At 40.6% G+C, this 22,955-nt stretch overlaps 1 protein-coding gene across 9 annotated transcripts in view; it reads right to left on the bottom strand.

Moving 5' to 3' along the window:
• Nucleotides 1–22,955, bottom strand: part of TENM4 (teneurin transmembrane protein 4) — a 603,540-nt gene that overhangs the window by 502,973 nt on the left and 77,612 nt on the right. For 8 of the 9 annotated variants that reach the window (XM_030042633.2, XM_030042636.1, XM_030042637.2 and 5 more), the window contains exon 2: nt 12,056–12,198. The exons of the other annotated variant lie outside the window; for it this stretch is intronic. The gene's annotated coding sequence lies outside the window, so the exon portion shown is untranslated. The remainder of the gene's footprint in view (nt 1–12,055; nt 12,199–22,955) is intronic. 9 annotated transcript variants of the gene reach the window in all.

Below are 22,955 nucleotides of genomic sequence, written 5' to 3'. Positions count from 1 at the left end.
ATTGTCCAGGAGTTCAAAATTAAATAGCAGCTGTTAGTAAAGAAAAGAGCAGTGCTGGGAGAAACTGAAATGATTTTCCCATGTTAGAAAACAGAAAAATGCTAAAAAAATGAAGTTCTCAGAATTTGCCAGACATTGTTGTGCTAGCAAATGAGAAGCAGACTGAAATCAATGGAGGAATTGATCAATTAACTTCCCCTGTCCCAGGTAAATGAAATGCAAAGAAAAGTAAAAACCACTGGGAAAGACACTGAAGAGAAAAATTCATTCGGGTGCAGAAATAAATCCAAAAGGAGGAGACAGACACCGGAGCACGCTCTATTTAGTATTGAAAGGCACAAACCAAGGATCGAAAGGTAAAGCTAAACAAATTCACACCAGAAAAAAGGTATAGGTGCTTAACAGTGAATGCACTTAACCACTTAAGCACAGTTGCGATAGGCACGGTCGGATCTCCATCTCCGAATGTGTTCAGTGCGTCTCTGGAAGATAAGAGTTGTCTGCACAGAAGCTGCTAGGCTCCAACCGGGAATGAATGAAATTCCATCACCCCCATTAAATGGGAGGTCAAGGTGGAAGAGCTAATGGTTTCTCTGACCTCAAAAATCTTTGAAATTATGAAACCATTAGATTAGGCTGCTGATCTAATTGTCTGGGTCACTTGGAGTTGTGGGGTTTTTTGTATAAGCTTTTTAATTTAATATATTGCTTATGACTTACCATAGTTGGGATAGATACAATAATTAACCTTTAGTTATTTTTCAAGACATAGCTTCTCTAAAAACAAGGGGGTTTGTAGTTCATAAGTGCTGGCTGGCATTCAGTAACTACAATGCGAAAAAAACCCCTGCAAAATCCCTTAAAGCCATTCTTTACACCGCATCTTCTTTTAAATATTTTGTCATCAAGAACATTAGTGAATTGTAAATCAATTAAATATTTGTTAATTAACAGCAATAAAGAAAAATCAACTTATGTAATTATAAGTGAATTAAAAACAATGGAATTATTATTAATACTAAATATTGGCATTCTTCCCAGAGCTGTAATTTTAATTTTACTTGCCTTTCTAAAGCTAAATTCCTTCTTTGCAATCCATCCAGCAAAATTCTCGGTGCTTGTTTTGTCACCAAGGGTTTTGCAGACACAGGAAGAGTGGAGTGTTCTTGCAGAGATACGCCTTGTGGCCTCACCAGGTGAATGCAATGATTAAAAATTCTTTAATGCTCAGGTTCTAGGACAGATGTTTCATAACAACAAAGGAAAAACTAAACTAAAACAACTTTTTAAGGAATCTTGGACAGGCTTGACATGAGATTATATTCATAGATGATCTATTGAACCTTTAGGGCAAACCTGCTTGTACATAAGCTTTTCTACTGAAATAAAAATAAGACTAATCTATGAAATTAAGACTTAGATCTTGACTTCAGGGTTGCTCAGTTGCAGGGTTTTAGTCTGTCCCACCAAATAGCTCTTTAAGTCAAACAACAATCCAATCACCCTAATTTTCATGACTGTGCAGGCCAGTTCACCTTTGAGAATTGATTTGTCAGTGCAAAATGAAAGCGTGATTGGAAGAACGAGATCAAGAGTCTGCTTGATTCTGCTCCATGACAGAGCAGCATCCGATCTGTCGATACTCTCTTCTTGTGCTGGCCTGTTGTTCATTTTAGTACACACGGAAAACAGAACGTTAGAGAAGACCAACAAAATTGCTCTTACTGGTGAATGAAGAGGCAGTAAGAGAAACCGAGAGTGCCCGGGCTGCATGCGTGTGCCTCTGCAAGTCAGCCACCAGCCTGAACATCTCTCCCACACCATTAATAGTATTTCCTCAGGGATCAGTTTCTATCACCAGTGTTGCTGTACTGGTTCCACACCTTCCTAAAGGAAGGGCTGTGGGCAACTGAAGGAGCAAGGTGTTGGCTCCGAAGTGGTGATTGAGAGTGGCTGGGAGAAAAGGTCAGCGACGTGAACTGCCAGGCTTAACACAGGCTTAACCAACGAGAGCCTGTTGCACGGAAGGTGAAGGTAGGTGTTCCATTGCTTTACTTTGGCGTAATCCATGTATTTATTAATTAAAAAGCAGCTGCAGAATGTTGGAAGAAATTCAGCTGCTCTTTTCCTTCGGCCCCCACAACCAGGCTTTCACAGTACCTACTGTCTCCTTACAATCTCGCATTTCAGCTCTGGTCTTGCTCTCCTTGCTGTTTCCTTCTCTTTTGTTTGCTCACTACCTTCTCTCTTACCCTTCTTTTCTGTGCTGTTCCTCCGGCTCAAATGTATTTTTTCATCTTTTATTTTATAAATTCAGCTCTCTCAGTCCTCCCTTCTTCATTTTCTGGTGGCCAGCGGTGCTGGGGATCTGGTGCCTTTCACTTTGTTCCCTGCCTGCCAGCAGTACTAATGTACGAAGCTTGATGAAATAAAAACAAACCTGCTGATAGGCCTGGCCAGACAGTGGTTTGATGCAATTAAATACTAATTCAGATTCAGATTTGTGATGGTTTGCAACCAATCAAATCCCAAGGCCACTTTGTCCTTTAGACATAGTTACGTAGTGCTCTCCGTAACAACCGCAGAAGAGGCATGTGGCTGTATGTATTTCCATGACGAAAGCTATGTTGTCTTGCTAAAAGCATCTTAGTCTCTCAGAGGATCTACTAGGACACCTCCAGAGACAGTGGTGTTCCACTGCAGCCCAAATATTAATCCTGAATTCCGAAAGGCCTCGCACTTTTTTTTTTTTTTTTTTTTTTTGCTAAAACAATTAGACAGCTGTGGTTTTAAATTATTATAAAATGGATGGGGAGCTGAAGCTCCCTGGTGAGATGACAGGGCTCTGTATTCCCATCATCGCTTTCCTGCATCATGCAGAACCATTGTTTCAGGCTTTTACAACCCAAGACCACATTTCTTTACCTACTTATCTTGGTCAATTTTGAGGGCAGTTCGTTACCTGTATGGCTATACTTTTACAGAATCCTGTTTTCAGTTAAACCCATTTAAAAGTGTCACAACTCTGCACCTTATTCCTCTTACAACAGGGGAAGAACAGCAGCAGCAGCATAAAGTATATTTATGCCGGTAGCCAATTATTCCCACTAGGAAGAGATCCGTGTCTTCACCTACAGTGCTACAATGGAAGCACCACACCTTTGAAGTGCAGAGAAGCCCTCAGTCAAGATGACTCAAACTTGGTCTCACCTAGATGTTTTCCTGCTCAAACCATGAAGGAATATTCCATTTATTTTGTAACAAAGTCTAATAATCAGCAGAAATTGTTAGGGCCGCTGTCTAGTCTCACACTAGTCTCAATTCCATCTTGGTATCGAAAAGGTGAACATGTGAGCGACTGTTAGAAAAAAAAGGTGTTCTAGTTTTCACTCTGAAAACAAATTTTTTTATTATTTTGTCACAAACTTTGACACATGCCAGATTTCTTCCCATGGAATTTTCTACCTTCTTGACCCTCTTGAGCAAAATAGAGATTGATGATGCCTAGTTAACTGTCCCTGCTCATGCTTAAAGCTGATGAAATTTTAAGGTTTTCTGTGTTCTTGATTTGTGTGCACTTGTGTGTATTTGTGTGTGGTTTTAAAGACCTTCTGAAGACTTCACATTCATTCACATCTCCACTCATGAACGAGGAGAAGAGAAAAACACGGATCTCAGATCTTAAGAACCTCCCAGCAAACTATCTGTTCACGCTCTGATATGCAACCTTACATTGCAGTAGAAACACGCAGGCTCTATGTGTGCCGACCCCATCCTTCAGCCTGGCTCCCTGTACATCAATATCACAGCACACAGCATGCCATATATCGCTACGCACATCCTGAAGAAAGACACCTGTTCAATATCAGTGTTCAATCTCCCGAGTTAAAAAACACATGCAGGGAGTTATTATTATTTCATAAATATGGTTTATTAATCTGGCAGGCTGTAATGTTTGAATTTAAAATGAATCCTATCTCACATGTCTATTGATAGAAAATGCCATCATAAAAGATACTGTTGCACAGGCTGGTAAGAAAATTGTTTTCTTATGTATAATAATCATTCTGCTAGAGAAGATGCTCAGCAATCCTTTGGACATACGCATACTTCCACCTATTGTTACAACAGCCTGCTTAATGTACTTAAGCTGAATCTTTATGAACTCCTGTTTAAGTTGCATACTAATGGTTTTAAATAGTAGCTAAAGCCAGGTATATAGTAGTGTGAGGTTAACTGAGTATGATGAAATATAAGAAGTCTCAGATAATTAAACCATAAATGCAGTCCACCTGTTTACAGGAACACCAGCAAATGTAAAATAGCTTAGTATTTCACAATACAGTGAAATGGAAATGAATGGCACAGTTGGTAGGAAATATTGCTACAGACTTTTATACATGTTCTAAGCCTCATTTTTGAAAAGTAATAAGCATATAACTAAAACTTTTCTACTAAATCCTTGGAAACTGCTAGTAATACCATAACTATCTAAAAGAAAGGGAACATCGAGCGTCTGAAGAATAAATATCTACTTATTTTGAATTTGACTTATTGTAGAGAAAAGGCAAATTAATTGTCTGATGATTTTAGAGTCTGCAGAATCTTGCATATATTTTGACAACTTATTAGTAATAGGGTAAATATGATTTCAAAAAGCATCCTCTCAATATACTCAAGGATTTTGTTTGCATATGCTTTTTGAAGCTTTTCTCATGTTTTTGCCCCTTGCACCTATTAATATAGACTTCACAATTTATTTAACTTTATCAGCAGAGGAATTAAAGTATTGAAAGAGAACAGTTCCACAATATCCTAGTTAAGATACCAGCTTGGGATTTGTTTGTGTCCTTCTAGACAGATGCCAATTAATAAAAAAAAAAGGAGGGAAAAAAAGGGGAAAAAAAAAAGTAACAATAGCAAAGGATTGATTGACAAGTGCTATCGAACAAGACTTCCTTCAAATATTTTATGAAAAGGACACTGGATTTCGTTAAATTCTATTTTCAAAAGCCATCTCTATTGAAAAGAATGCATTCAGAGGAGTTAACTGTTTCTGTCCTGCAGATCACGTACCAAATTCAGAGTTCGCCTTCTTGTGGCAGGAGGTGTCTTTCCCTCTTGCCCTATCTGCAATAAGAAGATAAGAGGCAGGTGGAAAGGTCTTGCATCCTTATTATATGCAAAGAGTAAAGGTATTTGTACAGGGCTGGGTGCATTTTGAAGGACCAGCTTAAAAATACATAATTGCTTTATCTGCTGATACACTAAGGATTGTGCTATCTAGGCCACACAGGTGGGGAAAAAGAGTGCTCAGAAAACTGCTTAAAAAATCTATTTTGCAAGCTCCACAGTGAGCCTTCTCACTGTGGAAACTTCCTTAACTATTTCTAATAGCATGAAACTTCAAATCACTCCTATCAGCTGAAGGCCACCAAAGTGCAATGGAAATGGACACAGCAGAAGATTGTGGCTCAGACAATCCTTCGCCACAAACACCCTTCACCCCAAGTTTGTGGACATTTTACTAAAATATGCTGACCTGGGACTCATGCAGCAGGCATGGATTTGGAGAGGCAGAAAAAAACTTTTCAAGGAGTACCTCACACCGCCATGGTAGTTGGAGCCACCAAAAATGGCACAGGTCTAGACACAGAAAGGACAACACGGTGTGCAATTCTCTTCAGAGCAGTGGCCAAGAGAAGACCAGTCTGTATACCTAGATCCAACGTCAGTAAAACCTGAGGAGAAAATACAGTATAGGAATCCTACTGATGTGAGGGTTAAAGAGCCTGAAATTGCTGTTCTGGCTCAATACAGTGTTACCTGTGAGGACCAGATAGATATAATGGATATTATGGAGCCTTCTTCTCAAACCTTAGCCGTGATACACACACTGTTGATTTCCTACCTACAATCCTGCCTTCTTGTAGTACAGAAACAAGGAGACAAGCAGAAAAATTTTCTTCCCCCACTCATGCCACAGGTAGGAAATGCAAGCAGGGATAAAGGAATGGGACTGAGTGGAGATGAGAAAGGTGGGCGCGGATGGCAGGAGAATCCCAATGAGTACATCAATGTTGTCCATATGGCCTATCTGTTGGCTGGCAGTCTGCCTTCAGGTTGAAGCAAATTACAAAGTGCTTTCAGTAGGAAAATTCAAGAATGGGAGAAGCCACTTGGCCCATATTTTGACCCCTCAGGCAGTTTGGATTGGCTATGGTGTCCATCATATTGCTGTTATGAGCAATCTGAGTCAAGGACCCAGAAGGATTAACCTCTTCCTTAGCAGGGATATTCCGAAGTGGCTGATAACAATTCACTTCACTGTTCACGTATAGCAACTGCAATGTCATTACATATGAAGGGAACTTAAGGATGGAAAAGCCTCCAGCCAGGAATCTCATCCCACTTCTTTGCATGGGGATATCTAGTGCAGAACAAGTAGCCCTAAATCCCCACTATAAAAGTGATGACAAGGAGAAAGGAAAATTCAGCTAACATTTAGCTGAAGCTAAATGTGGGTGTCAGCAAATTCAGCCGACCTCTTCTCACACTCTTTCCAAGAGCTGTCAGAGAAGGTGGACTTGTCCTTCCCTCTGAGAAGTAGATAAACAGAAAAACTCCTTGTCCCAGTAAGACATCTGTAGCTATTAAGATGCCTTTGGATAATGAAAAAGATGCATTTTCCAGATTTTACTTTGAAGTTTCTCCTTTGATGACTTCCCTTCCTAGAATCATGAAATATATCGGGTTTGACCAGGACCTCTGGAGATCTGTAGTAAAACCTCCATCTCAAAAGCAGGTCCAGTTAGACTAGGTGGTTCAAGAACTTGTCTCACTATTTGAAAGTCACCAAGGATGGAGATTATCCAACTTCCCTGGACAATCTGTTCAAACATCTGATCACCTTCAGGTGGAAAAAGTTCAAAAAAATTTGTTTGGCAGTTTTTATTTTTTAACCACTTTGTACCTATTATACAATTTATTCTGTCATAGACTGGCAATAACAGTGACTTCAGATCTGAAGTTACCACAGTGACAGACTTGTTAATTTCATTATAAATATTCAATTTCTAAAGATATTTTTGGTTTCTAGGAGAGCTCTATGCCTCACTCCACCTAATGTAGTTATCCCAACAGGTTATATCTGAGCAAAAAAATTACTGTGCACATCAGCAAATATGTTTTTTCTTGTCCCACCTCTAAAAACAGAATCAGCTTTATTTGCCAGTTTTGTGGCATTCTATACCTTTCCCAAATTCTTCTGATAAATTATCACGCAGCAATGCCAACCATGCACTATAGAAATGATCCATGTCTAATGGAACAGGTAGTGTACTTTAATATTTTCAACTAAAGGACAGGGTGCTGGAAATTAATGTATATAGTGGAGGGGGTCTGAGGGTCTGAGTATATCACCTATTCCCATCCTGGGCCCATTTTCTGGAAAGAGTGTATCATTAATGAAAAAAAAAAAAGATAATTAAAACATGCAACTACTAAGGGGTATTTTTATTCTATTTATCTCAATGTCCTTTACAAATATCAGTCAATCTCATTAATTTCATTGTATATAAATGGGCACCATAGACCAAAATAATCTGTCAAACCCTTGTAAATCCAGAGTAGATTTGAGATTACTTTAGCCCTGTGGTGTCCACACAAGGCCACACCACTCTCTTTAATAGTCCAGGATCCAAAAATGAAATGTGATCACAGGGAAAACAAAGCACGTGGAATACAATGCATGAACTAAGGGCATGGTCAGATGATCATTTCTGATCATCTCCTGTGTCCCTTTTCCATAACAATAGGGGTAAACCCTGACATGGAGCAATAAGTGGCTTTATTTTATGATGCGTTAATTTTGCGGTCTGGATACCTTGAAGCACTGCCAGCAGAAGAAGAAAATGGCAATTTCTTAGTAGGAACCAATTAAAAATGTGATAACTAGTGCTCATTTGACCACTCCTTAACACAAGGAACAACAACACTTCCCATGAACAGCGTTTGTACTGGCTGGGGGAAAATATTCCTACCTAGACATGTTCTGTCTCCTCACTGAAATTCACCTATGTCAAGAGCTCCAACAGCTGGAGAAGCACCATTACTAAAAATGATCAATTACTGCTGCTGTTTCTTGTCTCCGTCAACCCCCTACTCATAGTAAGCAAAACAGATTTCACTCTTATAGAAGGTCTTTCAACCTCGGGGTCTATGAGGACATGGCACGAGCAAAACAACAGCCTTGATTCAGTAGATGCCTTACAGGGGTTCCCTGTGTGTTTATTATGGAAGCTCAACATGCCCAGTGCGCAACCGAAGATTATTTTTCTTCCAAAGGCCAGGCTTGCGTGGAATTTTGTTAATTAAATGCACTGTAGAAATGTCAGCCTTTACCCCTCTGTATATATAGCTTCCTTTGTCCTTCACATAATGATTTTAAAGTGTTCTGCAGATATTATTTGGTAGAATAATAAGATATTATTATTGAATCTTTATGTCTCCTATCGTCCCAGGAGCACTGACCTTGCTCCCCAATACAGAGGTCTACCAGGCTAATCACACTGATATCTGAGTACCTCAGAGGAGATCCTTATGCGGCAACATTTCTGCAGGAACTTAAAACTGGCCAGACGTACTGATAAGAACCATTTATTACTCTTGTGCATTTCTGCAAGGTTATAAACCAATTCCTATTTCAAATGTAAATCCCCATCCTGGTGACATGTGGGGAGATGCATGGTTCAGATAATTCAGATTCCCCCCAGTTGTCAGGGTTCCCCATACAGGTAACAGTGGATGCGATTTACTATCAGATGGTTACCATGGGGAACCAAGATGAATGGATCCCCCATTCACTCTTTTCCAGCAGATACGTAGTATGGATTAATGTCTTTGAACTACTGAATCACTATGGGAATAACCCTTCATTTATGTCCTTCACTTTCATTTCCTAGGACAATGTATTAACACTGTATGTTTTAGCCATGGACAACCAGATATTAGCACACCTTCCCATAAATAGTTTTTTTTCCTTGACTGGACGTGTTGTATAGACATATCCATAAATATCCATGCACACAGCAGGGTATATGCAATACATCTGGCAGGGAGCGGCTACCCCCCCCCCCCCCCCCATACCAATTTTTAATATAATCTTGGCTTGTTTCCATAGCTGTCAAAAAGTCTAAGTGAGGTTGATAGGTCTCTTAAAAAGTACAGTTTGTGGCAATTGAGTTTTTTATTCCTCTTTTTAAAAAAGTCCTGATACTTATGAGGGTTTTTTCTTCCAGGAATGAGATATTTTAATAGCTGCTGAACAAACTATGATACAAATACATACTTGTCTCTAAATCGGAGAGACATGGATTTGACAGATGCACCACTCGGTGATAAGGAATAAGGAATTGGACAGTGGGATTGAATGCACCCTCAGCAAGTTTGCCAACGACACCAAGCTGTGTGGTGCGGTCAACACTCTGGAGGGAAGAGATGCCATCCAGAGGGACCCTGACAGGCTTGAGAGGTGGGCCTGTGTGAACATCATGTAGTTCAACAAGGCCAAGTGCAAGGTCCTGCACCTGGGTCAGGGCAATCCCAAGCACAAGTAGAGGCTGGGCAATGAGCGGATTGAGAGCAGCCCTACCAAGAAAGACTTGGAGGTGTTGGTTGATGAGAAGCTCAACATGACCTGGCAACCATGTCCTGGGCTGCATCAAAAGCAGCGTGACCAGCAGGTAAAGGGAGGTGATTCTGCCCCTCTACTCTGCTCTCGTGAGACCCCACCTGCAGTTCTGCATCCAGCTCTGGAGCCCCCACCATAAGAAAGACATGGACCTGCTCGAGTGAGTCCAGAGGAGGGCCACAAAGGATGATCAGAGGGCTGGAGCCCCTCTCCTATGAAGACAGGCTGAGAGAGTTGGGGTTGTTCAGCCTGGAGAAGAGAAGACTCCAGAGAGACCTTATAGCAGCCTTCCAGTACCTAAAGGGGGACTACAGGAAAGATGGCGAGGGACTTTTTACAATGGCATGTAGAGATAGGACGAGGGGTAATGGCTTTAAACTGGAAGAGGATAGATTTAGATTAGGTATTAGGAAAAAAATCTTTACTATGAGGGTGGTGAGGCACTGGCACAGGTTGCCCAGAGAAGCTGTGGATGCCCCATCCCTGGCAGTGTTCAAGGCCAGGTTGGATGGGGCTTTGAGCAACCTGGTCTAGTGGAAGGTGTCCCTGCCCATGGCAGGGGGGGTTGGAACTAAATTATCTTTAAGGTCCCTTCCAACCCAAACCATTCTGTGATTCTAAAAGCTCCCATCTGGAGATATGCAGATATTTCATGGCATCATGAACATCCTTTGCATATCTGCACGTCTGAGATAATGTCCAACTGTTCCACTTTACCACTCAGAGGCTTTTAATTTCTTTTCTGAAGGGAAATCCAAGTACTCTACTATTGCCTCACCACACTTTTCATTTATCCTGAAAAACCTTGTTTTCTCCCTCTAACGCAGTGGAGGTGCCTAGGCTATAGTTTCTTTTATTGAAATATCTCTGGGAATCCCCAAAAGAAAAAGAAGAGGCTTGATATAATGACATTACTGCTATACCAATCTCTACCAAATCAGTCAGCTAGTCAGAAATCTAAACATTCCTTAAAACACATTTATTTTAATAAAGACATATCAAGAACAATCTGCCTGTCACTGGTACAATGTGTATTTTCAAGAACTTGCCCAAAGCTGCAAGAATTTAGGCTAGTCTTAATACTATATAAACACAATAATTTGAAATATGTAATTATAGCCTGGACCAAGGGAAAAATGCAAGCATGTGCTTATTGTTTAAAACCAAAAGAGAATCAGCACATCCTTGAAACATAAAGCTATACTTTGAACTGTATCTGAGTAAAGACATTCTCCTGTGCTACATTTCAAAACCAGAAATGTCATAGGACTCTTAGCCTTGTCGTTACAAGTCAGGCCATTACAGCTTTTGTTGATTTGTTTCTGTACTTTGAAGTATGGAGTTCCTGACTTGAACTTGTAGAAGTAAACTTAATTGTGTTTCTAAATATTTATCTATGGCTAGTTAAAGCCTTGGTGTATGTAGCACTTTAAGAACACTTCAAATTTCTACTGATTTTCTTTTGGTCTCTTTGAAATACTTTGGGATGTGCAGTCATTTATAAAACTGAGGTACAGTTTTCTGTGGCTGACAAGTTCTCTTTATTATTTGTTAAGCAAAAATAATGTTTTATGGGGGATAATACAGTTCTAAAATGAATCTTATGCAGCATCATTAGATGAGTCAGAAATAGTAGATCCACATGATACTGTAAAATCAGTGGTGGTTAAGCTCATTCAGCGAAAGTGTTGGTGGAAGTCAAGATAAAGTTGTCAATTTGGAAGTCAACATACAATTTGTATTTGCTGGGAAAAAAAAGTGTTATCTTCGCTTGTACTGGGAGTGTGGAAGAGTAAAAAGGTGAGTGGTGGCAGGTATTTGGTGAGTTGGAAATGCTGGTGAAACACAGTGAATGGAGGCTTTGTAGTAAAGAATAAATTATGCTAAGTAGTGTACAAGCTGCCATGAAATTATATTTAGGTTATTTCTTATATTTCTAATGAACTTCCAGAACAGCACATTAACATTGACAATGTCATTTATTCAAGCTTCAGAAACCTTGCATCATTTCTTGTCTTCATTCAATCGCTTTGGTTAAATCTCTTGTTAACAATACAGAAAAAAAACAGATTTCCCAAGTGATCACTATTTATTAGACAATAAATTTAAAATGACTTTGCAAATATAATTTCATGTTTTTTCCTCTTTTCATTTCTTTAAAGAAAAACAAGGATGGAATCAAGAGACAAATAATGCTTTAAAATATCATGAGGAATAGCTTGATTTATCAACTCCACTTAAGTATAAACACACTTTGAAAGAAAATGATAAATGTATAAATCCCACACCCATGATAGAGTAAGAGTTTTATTTCGTTCTCTCATTTTTACAAACAAATCTAAAAAACAATGATAGTGTACTTACATATTTCAGATCCTCATCTGTCTAAGAATAGAAAGCACTCAAGTCATGTGTCAGAATAACTCGGGTGGTCTCTTCTCAATCCCCTTTTTGTGTTCACCATCCACAAAAATCAGTGCGCCACTGCAATGGTCCAGCCATTCTCACTACAGAAAAGGAGCCAGGTGTTGGGGGTCAGAAAAGACTGGCATGGATTTGTAAACGTTGCTTGCATGGCAGCTGTCAGGATTGTCCATGTAGGATGCTTCGTAAGTTCAAAGACCCAGATTCCCCCTATCTGTGAGCACTTAACTAAAGTAGAACCATAGAATCACGGAATGGTTTGGGTTGGAAGGGACCTTTCAAGGTCATTTATCCAACCCCCCTGCAATGAGCAGGGACATCTTCAACTAGACCAGGTTGCTCAGAGCCCCGTCCAACCTGGCCTTGAAAGTACCTACATCAGAAGCGTGTTCTCCCCAGGCTACCATCTCATCAGACAGCAGCTGGTGTATCTCTTTACGTCTGTATTGATATGGAGAAATGGATATCTTCCTTCATATCTACTGGACAGCCATGCCCAAGCTGCCTTCCCACGCTTTGGTTTCCTCTGGAGCCCGGACAACCAGAACAGAGTTATGGCGTGTTCCAGGCTTGTTGCTACCCAAGATACATAGGACATACCACCATCCATGGGTGGCTTCAAAGTTTAGATGTGGTCTCAAAGGCTGGATAATGAGCAACTGTACACCAAATGTGAGGTGCTTCAAGCTGACTGGAATGAAAGGGGACTTAAGTTAGTATGCACACGTATTTAAATCTGGATATAAGAGAAAATATGCTTTCCATAGGACAAACTTTCTAACAACAATTATTTTTCTTTTTTCCAGATTTCATGCTTAATGCTGGTAATAAAGCATATTTGCTTATTTTAAGATATCACTAAAATACTGTAGTTTTTACAGTCTTTTTAAAGAAATTAGAGGATAGAGACCCCTGTGTTTGACACCTGGATAAGTCCAATTATTTCAACATACATCAAAAAATGACTGTCTCAGTCCCATGGTCCCTATTGTTCAGACAATTTTCAATGTAGTTTGGCAATGTCCTGAACATTTTTTTAGCAGCTCAATATTTAATGAGGACTTGAACACAACTCTCAATTTTGTAGACACTTAAATCTATATAGAAGATTACTGTGAGGCATGTTTGGGTAATGTCACTCTGTTAGTGACAGCGTTCACAGGTGTAATACATGGCACAGCAGTGAAAATGAGCCAGTATATGATCTTGCTAAAGGCCAATAGCTTCTGATAGGTCACAGTTAGCATGCCCCTCAGTGTTATCAAAAATAACTTGAAAAATTGTGACTGCAGATGTAAGACACAGCCCAGCTCAGCTGTCCACACAAAACTGTCCAGTGCCACTAGAGATGCCCTAGTTATCTTGACTGTCCTTCAGCTGCCATCCAGAAAGAAACGGGTTTCCTGCAGATCCCGCATCTTCTCTGCCAGTCTCTTAAATACGTTTGGGCATCTCAAATGGCTCTGGGCATCTCAAACGTCTCTAAGTTTATTATAAAACTAAATCACAAGTTATGCATTGACAACAGGGCTCTGAGATCCCCCCTCACTATTGCTACTCCCCATACGCGATGCCAGCACACCACCCAAAAGTACTGCTTCAGGGAATGGGTTGCATACCAGGATGCCTACACTTTCATGTTGTACGCTATTTATGCACATGCATGCATGTTGTATTAGGGCTCACTTTTTTTTTTTAAATTAATATTCTTGCTTTTTTGTAAAAATTAAAGCAATGGCAATTCCAAAAGCCATTATGTTTTGATTGTTAGGAGCTGACATAAATGGATTCCAGTAGAGATAATGCTGTAAATGTTGATCATGTTACAAGTTGGCCCACCTACTGTCACTTCAGGAAGCAGAGGTTTAAATATAAATCTCCTATTTTTAACTGAGTTAATATTAGAACTGAAGGAGGAGATGTTCAGCTGGGGTAAATAGTAGCTTCGCTAATGTAAGTGGCACTATGCTGATTTACAGGAGCGAAGGAACTGTCAGAAACAGCGTATCTTCTCTCCACCAACAGCTCCATTAATGTATTTATAATATTAATTCAATAAGGAAAAGAAAAATCACAACACAAAGAAAAGTTGAGATTATTCAAAGGTATCTGGCAAGTCCTGACAAACTTCTATGAGTAAATGAATGGAAATACAGAGTATGTGTCTTAGCCCACTAGACTGCTTCAAATCCCTGAGCTAAAATCTGCATGTTAAATAACTATGTGTTTTGTTTACAATGAGCAGTATATTCCAGACATAATTAAAATAAAGAAAATTGGTATTGGATACCTCTTGATAATAAAAAAAAAAAAATAAAACAAAACAAACAAACAAACAAAAAAAACCCCAAACCCCCAAGATGTTAAATGAAAGTATTTTTATATACTCCAAGCATTCATTTATGTTTTCTTCTTGAAGCTGCAGTTTCTGGAGTACTGAGAGTAAGTTTATTATTAAAAATAAGAGCAGAACTGTCAGATTTTGTTACTAAGCTGGAACTAGGAGTTCCATATTTGGAAGAAAAATAAAAAGAACAAAAATGCTGTAACGTTTAAAACTCACAATTCTAAATACCTTAATTTATCTTGAGTTATTAAATATTCTAGAGTTGGGTATTAATTTTGGGTGTCTATTCCACAGTGCTTGGACTTTGTAATACTATATAAACAAAATTACAAAAATCTAGTAAGTTTAACCCAAGAGGAACCTTACTTCTTCTCCAAAAATCCAACTAAAGGAGCCAAAGTTGTGTTTTCTTTTGAAATGACTTTCTCTATCTTTAGCTTAGGTGTTTAACGACTCCATAATGAAGCATAGCACAGAGTAAAGCATAGGAGGGCTGAGACTATGGGCTTTAAGGAGATTAAGGGCTGCAGAGCTGCTCGCTTTTTGTTACATTAACCTGCCCAGGAAAGCAATTCCCTCCACAGCCCCCATGCCCAATCCCCGTAAGTGGAGACATATGGCAGTTCTGTGATACAGAGAACACACTGTGGTAGTTTTATTGATACAGGGACTGCTGCTTAGCCAGTATAAGTCTTCTCCGCTCAGCTACGAATTGATCCCATTGACTCTTGGCGAATAGTCATAAAGGTTAATGCTGCCCTCGCAGTCAGATTCCTGCTCTGAATTGCCCTCCAGAGGTGCCTCTCTCCACTGACTCCAGGGAGATTTGCTGATTAAATTTAGGCTAGAGCAAACTTTTGCGCCTCTGCCGATTCGGTGGGATTGATTTGGAATGGTGTGTTTTGGTCTTTGTGAACAGCTGGTCCGTAATGCTGAGCTGTGAGCGTATTGATAGAAAACCTTCAGAAGTAGCGACGAGAGTGGTGCAAGCTGTGCATGGCCATCACCGTCTTCTCATCTGGTGTAATGTCAAGATGAGCAGAGCCTCTCCCTACCTCCTTCGTCTGCCTGTCCATTATCTAACTGAAGATGGTAACCATTAAAACATTTCAAAGCCCAGATCCCAATGCTCCCACATTGAATTAACATGAAACTGTTAGTTAACATGGATTACCCTGAATGGGAGAGCTGCTATGCATCTTGCAAGGACCTTGCAAAAGGGATTTTCAGCTCAGATTCCTGGCTAAAGGACAAAAGGCATCGGCTATGTGGCACAACATTGCATACACACAGACACACAGACATTGTTTCATATTTTCTGCCTCCCTCCTCAGATTTCTCTCCTCCAGCCACCAGCTTCTCTGCTAACCTTGAAACTGCGGGGAACTTCATTCTGTGGCTTGTGTTTCCTCCAAAGCAGAACTGCAGGACCTCAGTTCCTCCCTAGAAATTACATCTCCTTGAGTCATTATTCCCTCTCGGCCTCAGACCACTTCCTGCAATTTCAGAACCACTGAAAACATCAGTTTCAAATGAGCTATTAATCCATGAAGGCTAAACCAGCCTGGATCCAGCAGTGTTCCTTAGATGCATTTTCCTTTTCCCCTCTCCCTCGACTCTGGTTCAAATAGAGCCAAAAAGATTCTTCCTCGGACAGGTTTTGGCCCATTTTACAGAGCTTATAATCACCTGAATACTGTTTTCTTTTCACCTCCTATTTTCTGCTGCAGACTACTGTTTACTAAATCCATCTTTCTTGAAGAATTCTGATGACCTGTAAAAGCTGAAATGTTAGCTAGCGAAACCCTTGGGTATATCCACAAATGATTATGTAAGGCTGGAGTTGCAGTGCCAGATGAACAGATGACAGACCCATTTATCATTAGTAGGAACAGGCACGTTAATTGGCTACGATACCAGTACTGTCCTCCAGCATTAACAAAACTTCTTGATCCTGAATGTACCACCAGAACATCCTTTATTAAATAAGATGAATAATACTGAGGTCGAGGGTCGCCCTGCTTCAGCTGAGAAAGCTCAATTATTTATGGATACTTTACTCACCAGGGCACCAACAGGTTACCAAGCCTTGTAAAGAGAACTTTTTGGTCTACTGAATAAAGGTTATTATTCTACACATATGCATCTTCTGCATCGGGGAATGAACAGCAGAGAAATAAAAATATTTGAGTCCTGTAAAGCTTCAGGACTGGGGGAGGGTGGTCACTGGAACATTGGAACAGGCTGCCCAGAGAGGCTGTGGAGTCTCCATCCTTGGTGATACTCAAAACCTGACTGGACACAACCCTGAGCTGCTGTAGCTGTCCCTGCTCTGAGCAGTGTGGGTTGCACTAGATGGTCTCCAAGGTCCGTTCCAGCCTCTGTGTTATTCTGTGGTTCTGAGTCCGTAAGACTCAGAAGCTATGGAAGTGGATTCCCAGGTTGCTGTCCCTGGCTCTTCCACATACTCACACAAAGCCCCAATACTCGTAATTGGCCACTGTTGCCAGCTGCCTCACCATGGCAAGAGGAATCTCATCTTGAGAGACTATGATGCCAATTTTCTTGCATATTCACCAACTGGGCATGTGAAAAAGGAACCAGTGGCCATTGCTTAGTATTATACCTGCAGAATTCCCTGCAGTTAAGTGAACTTGTCTGAAAAATGGGAACTACTTGACCCTATCGGGTACAGCTGCTATGCCAACATCGTGTTTTATTCCAGGCACACTGGAGTAATGGTTTTATGTGTCATCTGTGTCACCTTGGTTAGTCCAGATGCAGTGATACAATCCAATAGCTATGCATCAGGATGGAGAAAGTAAAACATTGTTAATTTTGCTGGATTATCGACCACACATTGCAAGTAGTGGAAAAATGTGTTTCTTTGAAGTGTGGCTTTTGCCTACTTTTACTTCAGTTGGCAATAAATGGTTGTGACCCATTGCACTGGAGGAAGAGCTCGAAAGTAATACTTTAATATTTCTTGGGACTCCGAAAGGACCAGCTGGGTCAGGTCCATTTTGCCAACACCAATGAAGATTTGCACTGGCACACAATTTCTACCTGGTGGCTACCTCTTGCTACCGTGGCTGCACCTGATATGCATAGATTTTGATGCTATCAACCACCTTCCATACAGCTTGTTGACTAATTATGTGTTGATCCTAGCATAAATGACATTTTCCCCCTCCCTTTATCACCTGATCTTTTGATATTGGCACGAAAGAGAATTATTGTCTTTTTCTCTCTCCCCAGAGGGCTTCGGGACTTTTTTCTCAGAATGTTAGAATATTTCCTCTGTACTTGGAATGAAGCATTTTGTTTGCACATCACGCACACTACTGGGGAATTTTCAGTGCTGATACTATGTCAGGCTGGCACGCATGCTTTATACCTGAGCAGCCAAAGGAACTGGCAGATGGTTGGTGACAAAAGGAGCATCTCATGGAGCTGCAGGAGAACTGTCTCAACAGATCCAAGATTTCAGAGCCTGAAAGACACTGCAACAGCCCAACCATAGCACTGCTCAGCATTCAGCCAGAAGCAAGGCAGGTGTTTGAAACATTTGCCAGGATTCACTGACTCAAAAGGGCTCAGTCTCCAAGCCAGAAATAAATCCGGCAAATGGGTGTGGGATGCTCTTACAAAGAGACCTAAGGGCAACCGCCTGGTGGAGGACAGCATCTACAACCCTGGCTCTGTGAGTTTTTGATAGCAAGAAGACAGACCTCTCCAAAATTGTCCCTTCCAGGACTCAAAGCAGGACAGCCTGTGAGAGCAAGGGGGAGGAACGAGAATGCACAATGTCAAATCAAGTGGTAACTCAAAGAGGTGATGTGCTACCCAGCAGGTCTCCTTTGAGCACGAGTCTCCAGGACGACAGCATCTGCCACCCCACAGCATTTGGTGCCAAGGACCATTTTATAGGAGAGATGTGGCTGTTTATGGTTCAGCGCTGCATAAACACATGAGAAGTAAGCCTTGCTGATGGGCTTGGGGAGGAGGGAGTCAAGATTGTTGAGCTCAGTATGTTAGACTTGTCAGATCTGGATCAGCCCTGCTTCCTGCTTAACAGCTTCATACTTCATGTCATCCTACCTCTAGTAGGCAAGTGACATGGAGTTCTGTCTCCCGTCTGAACTTGTTAAAGAAAAATGTTGTTTTCTGTATCTTTCCTTCTTCAAGTTGGTTGAAGACAGAGGAGGAAGGATACAGGTCTTTGTGCCATACCATTAACTTATTTTCTTAAATCCTCTTTGTGTGGACTTTTCCAGTACCTGCCCCTGCACCAGCTCAAAATTTCCCATGCTGCAACTGCAACGTATTGACATGATTCACAGTTCTTGTTAAGCAATGGTGAACCCGTCCAGTATATGTTGAGCCTCCTCCTTCTACAAAAGAAATGAACTGTAGCAAAGATCATTGCAGCTAATCTGTCTTCAGACTCAGGAAGATTCTTCTGCACCTCTGCATTTCAGAAGATGACCTTTATCAGATGTAAAGCCTACAAATATATTTTGACTGTGTAGGGCAGACTACGGATATAGGATTTGATGTACAAATGTAACAGCTCTTCTCCTATCATACATCAGCCAGCACAGCACAGATGCAATGTCACGGAAAGAAAAGCATAAAGTAGAGGGAACAAATATAAAAATTAGCTTATACCTTGCCAATGGGGAAAAGGAGCCCAAGTAAAACAATTTATGTTGAAGGTCCAGTGGAGTACTGTGGAGTTAGTCTCCCTAGAGGAGGCAAGGGAAGCCAGGGACAATATTATCTCTCTAAACGCAAACATTGTTAGAGAGAGATGGTGCTTCTGTGGTCAGGCCAGCAAGAACAAGAGAGCTCTTTGCTGAGTAAGCGACTGGGCTTGCTGGTGTAGGAAGTATTGTGCACACTGATGCCCTAGGGCATCCATTTCATGATCAGGAGACCCCGAGACCTCCTTCAGCTTTCCCCTAATGAGTGGATTGAGTGCATTCATCAAACCTGAGATCTCAGGGCTCAAAGTTCAAACAGCTACCAGAGGTGAAATCATTCCCCTCCTTCCTCCTTTTCTCGTCCCTTCCAAAAACAACCCCACTATATTTCTTTTCTTCCCATTTGACTGAAATCACCTGGGGGTCAATTAGCTTTCTGCGATGGAAACCATATGCCATTTCACGTTCTTGCATAAGGTTAGGCTGCATATGATGAAACCGATCAATTAAATCTTGTGGGAAGAGAAGGGAGGGTGAAGTCTGGCCAGGATTTAGCATTCTCATTTACTGACAACCTAATCCAAGGTATCAGACATATACAGAAATTTGCTTGCCCACAAGGAACACAGGAGAGAAAGTGCTGCCTGTGTCATCATAAAATGAAGCTGGGGAACGTTAAAGTGGGAAACATTAATGTAAACAAGATGGGGTCATGCACTGCCTAAGACTGGTAAGAATTGGACTATGGAAAGGTTGAATTATTAAAAAATAATTTTTCTGTGTGTTTTTGTGTGGTTTTGTTTTGTTTGCAGCTTGCAGACTGCTTTGAACACACCAGATACCCTGCTGACGTGCATTCATAAAATCCAGCCTGCTGTTTGGGTCTATGCTTGTCACTTCACTTTAGTCCAGGAACAGTCCCCCAAAATGTTGGTCTGAGTTTCCAATCTATCTGGCATGTGAGGTTGCTTCTTATCAGTGTGGATGGTTTCCCTTCAAGCTAGAATATGGATTTTTTTGTGCTGGTCTGGCAGGGATAAAAGAGAAGAAGGGAAAACAGATGTGGAAGTGCTCCATTGAGTGTCACACTGGTAAAATTCCACGCACACAAAAACTGCAAGTGGAAATAAGAGCTACAGCCACATGCAAGCAACTATAGGGAAACAGTGCAACTCAAGCTAAGACCCGTTTACAAATAAATTCTTGATAACCCCTAAACTGATAACTTTGTTGCCTGTATCACTTAATTTCCTTGTCAAAGAGCAACTTTCTTTTTGCCAGTGAAAAGAGTAACTCTGAGAACCGCTCAATCCACAGCTCTGAAGAGCTTAGGTTGTATCTAGGGTAACATTTCAGAGCAGTTACACTTCCCCAGCATCTAGCATTTGGAAAGGGTGTTACTGAAAAGAAATAGGCACAAACACACACAGATGTCTACTGTTCTGGCTTCAAATAACCCTTGTGGAGAAAGAAGGGTGTATATATATATGGGTGTGCACGTGTGTGGGCATGCATGGGAAAGCAAGTGAGCTTTATTTTTACTCTGAATCCCACCTAAACAAAGATCCTAATGTTATCCCCTGGAATGAGGTAAGAAACATGATCATTTGCTTCCAAGACCTGCCTGAAACTACAGTTTTTGTAGCCCTGAATGAGCAGCAGCCGAAGTAAGAGAGATCAGATGAACTGCATTTAGAAGTGATGCAGTGAACTGGTACAAGGGGAAAGTGCTTTTAGTGATCAATATGAAAACAGGGGGCTTTCATCTAACCACAGTGGGGATGGCAAAGAGGAATTTGGGCAATATAATATGGGATAAAAGGGTAGATAACCTCTTATTTCAATCTAAAGACTTAATGATGCTTATTAAAAGGTTGTTACTTGGTTTCATGGAAGAATTATGGCCCTCTACTTCTTTCCTTAGAACAAAATGGCCTGACAGGGAAAGGCAAGTTTTTTTAAGAAGTCCTTGGTCCTGGTTAAGGAGGTGCTCTTCTCTTTTCTCTGTAACTTTGCCAAAAGATCATGCAAACAAGCAATTCACACGCATGGTTTTTATTTGAAGGCCACTGCCTCTTGCCATACACAACACAATTCATCAGGCAGCACATCCATACAACAGCACTTGTGTAGTAAGTTATTATGATTTGATTCATGTAACGATTGTTAAGATTTGGGTCAACTTCACCAATGAGCGAGAGCTCTGAAATAGCAAACTGGCCTTACGCTTAAGAAAATGCATTGGGCCAAAGTCAAGTCTGGAGGAGAGACGTTGAAGTCAATGAACTTCCAGCAGGTGAGCTGGCCTGCACGTTTCTGCTGGGGAAATCTTTCCACCACTGCAGCACTTCATTATAGCTGTCATTTTCTCTATGAATTATTGTTTTCTTGTCAGATTTACCTCCCCTTCCACTTGAAAACAGTCATCTGGGGAATAGGCCGGCAACAAAACAAAACCTCCTGGAGGTTAATGTAGCAACAACAACAACAAAAAAAAGGAGCTGGTCTACCTCTTAAACAAGGGGGATGAACCACGTGGTACTTGTTCTGCTACAAGAATCCAATCTGTTTGTATCTGAATATAACAGGCAGCACTGCTTTTCTGGCACCGGATATCAACAAAGTATTTTGAACTCACTGTTACTAGATTTTTTTAGACTACTTAGTGTGCTTCAGAGCGTTAATAGTTCTTCAGCAGTGACTAACAAAGACAATTCGGATGAATTAGTGTCTCATAAAAAAAATCTATTAATTAGCTTTTCAATTAATGTTAGGAATCCCATATGGCATTTGAATATGAGTATACAAGGTGCTGGCATTCCTACAGTTCTACAGTAAAGAGACATGGGGCAGAGGTACGCCCTGGGAGACAGGAGTCCAGAGCAGCAAACTGCCCTTCTTCTTGTCAGATAAATTCATCCCATCAGCATAAACTGGCCTTTTGTGGGTTAAAGAACGATCCTCCCGCTTATTGTAGAACAAACCATGAGAAATTAGTTTAGATATAGTTATCTAAAATTAGATAAACTGGGCCAAATCTGTGAAAAGTCATGTCGCTCCTGTATTCCACCTGAAGGTATTTATCTTAAATGTGAAAAGTAACTTCTGAGCTAAACCTAACTAGGGTCCAGAGGGAGCCTAGCAATCCAAGATGTAGATTCAAATACCTTTCAAATTGTAAAATGGGGAAAATGTTTTTAAGTTAAGTATTTTCAGACATGTAGAACACATGAGAACATTCCTTTAGAAATTAACATGGCATGGAATCAAGCGATGATCAAATGGATGAAATTAAAGAGCCTTTCCTCTGTTACCTTCCTTGAATAGTCATTTACAAACCAGAAAGTAAATGCACAAAGAATTTTAAATCATAACCAATCACCCCAGCAAAACTTTTACACTCACTTCACACTACTAAATGGTTTAAAAGCCAGAACAACTGCAACAGGAGATGAAGTCCAACTTTACTGGAACAAATTGTGCTTTGAATTATGTTGGTGCAGTGCCATGGAAGTCAATGGGATATGACCTTCGCAACTAATGAAAGAGGTCCACTAAATTTGTCCTAGTCAGCTTGGCTGCAGAGCCACTTTGCACATTCTATGCACAGCCTCTTGTTCCCCGTCTTAGGATAAGTAAAAAATTTTCCATTAAAATATAAGCTAATGAATGTGAGAGACACCCTTTTAGAGTAAATCCTCCCAGTAATGAAGACAATACACTGGAAACTGTAGACCAGATTTACATGAAAACTGATATAACTTGATGAACTTGACTCAAAGTCCTT

The sequence above is a fragment of the Aquila chrysaetos genome, chromosome 19, assembly GCF_900496995.4.
Source record: "Aquila chrysaetos chrysaetos chromosome 19, bAquChr1.4, whole genome shotgun sequence".
Classification (NCBI taxonomy): Eukaryota; Metazoa; Chordata; class Aves; order Accipitriformes; family Accipitridae; genus Aquila; species Aquila chrysaetos.
The sequence above is the reverse complement of the archived record's forward strand: the minus strand, read 5'-3'. Positions and strand labels throughout refer to the sequence as shown.